Source organism: Ixodes scapularis, unplaced genomic scaffold (assembly GCF_016920785.2).
Source record: "Ixodes scapularis isolate PalLabHiFi unplaced genomic scaffold, ASM1692078v2 PGA_scaffold6__148_contigs__length_123643588, whole genome shotgun sequence".
NCBI lineage: Eukaryota > Metazoa > Arthropoda > Arachnida > Ixodida > Ixodidae > Ixodes > Ixodes scapularis.
In genome coordinates, this window is record NW_024609881.1 from 51,013,986 (window position 1) to 51,015,537 (window position 1,552).

Sequence of the window (1,552 nt, forward strand, 5' to 3'; positions counted from 1 at the left end):
CCCGACCGGCTGCTGGATGCTGTAAGGAAACCCCTTTCGGGTGCTCTCCGGGCCACAGTTCATGAGTTAGTTCTTAAGTTCTTACTGTTTTTACGCCTCTGTATTTGCACATCAAGAAACCCCAGTTGACCCAGCTGGTCCCACGCCAACGTTGCCGCACAACCCGAGACTCTGCCGCTCCAGCTGCCTGTGCTGAGCCCGTTGCAGAAAGCCGACAAGCTGCTGGATGCTGTAAACAGACTGCATTTCTGGCTCAGTGCGGGGTGCTGTTCACGAGTCCATTCTTACTGTGGTTACGCATTTGTGTTTGCACGTCAACAGAACCCAGGATACTCCGCTGGTCCCACGAATACGCCTGTCCCACAGCCTGAGGCTCTGCCATTGACAGCAACAATCAAAGTTACGGTGGTGCCTTTAGATTTGGTAAGTCCTCATCCATCCCTTTATGAAAGTGTGGTGCTGCACAGGTTTATGTAAATGAAACATCATCATTGCAGTACAATGTTACATGAGAGATGTAGTAGTTCAGGCTGCCTAACGTCTCATTCACGTGGATTGTGGTTTAGGTTTTGCAGGCTGGACTTAATGATCGAGGCCCTCCGTAAGCGCGACACTGCCCTAGAGTAAGTTATTGGCTTCGTTAAGCAGCATAATCTTTGAAAGGCGACTAACTTCTTTGGTTTTACATTTCTCAAGTGACAAAAAAAGACCAAGAAACTCAGTGGGAAGTTGTGGCACTTGAAGACCACAGTTACACTTTTAAGGAGTCTCGAAAACCTGCCATCGCGCTGAAAATGTCGGCTTCAGACATCATGTTTTATGCGGGTGTTTCAAAGACCGTGTTTTTAAGTCTTGCAGAAGCCGTCTGTAAAACCACCACCGCGAACTCTCGGTTGCCCGCAGAAGACCAGCTTCTCATAACACTCATGAGATTGCGCTTAGGCCTCCTTTATGGGGACCTGGCTAGGAGGTTTGAGACCTCTGTCACTAGAATTTGTGACATTTTGAAAAAAATGCTTCGGATCCTAAAGAAGGTCATGAGCTATGTTGTTTTCTGACTGCCACGGTCACGGATACAAAACAGTATGCCTGCCTCTTTTGTTGAAGGCGGTTACGGCAGGACGACCTGCATCTTTGATTGTACAGAAATCATTCTGCAGAGGCCTAGGAAGCTGATGGCTCGAGCGCAAACATTGAGCTCCTACAAAGCTAACAACACGGTCAAATTTCTTACAGTTATTGCCCCGATGGCTTCATCATGTATGTGTCAGATGTGTATATTGGGGGGGGGGGGGGGGTTCCGATAAATACATTGTGCGGCACTGCGGGGTCGCGCACCACCTCCAGCGTGGCGATGAAATTATGGCTGATCGTGAGTTTACCTTGGACGCCCACCTGGAGCTGCAAGGGATGGAGTGGAACATGCCAGCTTTCACAAAGGGTAAGACGATTGCATGACATGAACACTAATGCAGGCATTGTTTATTCACGTCCTGTCTGCAAATGCTTTGTGTTAGTTATACTCTTGGAGATAACTAGGGCTGGTTCTTGA

General features: G+C 48.5%; 1 pseudogene; it reads left to right on the top strand.

Moving 5' to 3' along the window:
* The first annotated feature begins 749 nt into the window (after positions 1 to 749).
* Positions 750 to 1,552, top strand: LOC115314874 (annotated as a pseudogene).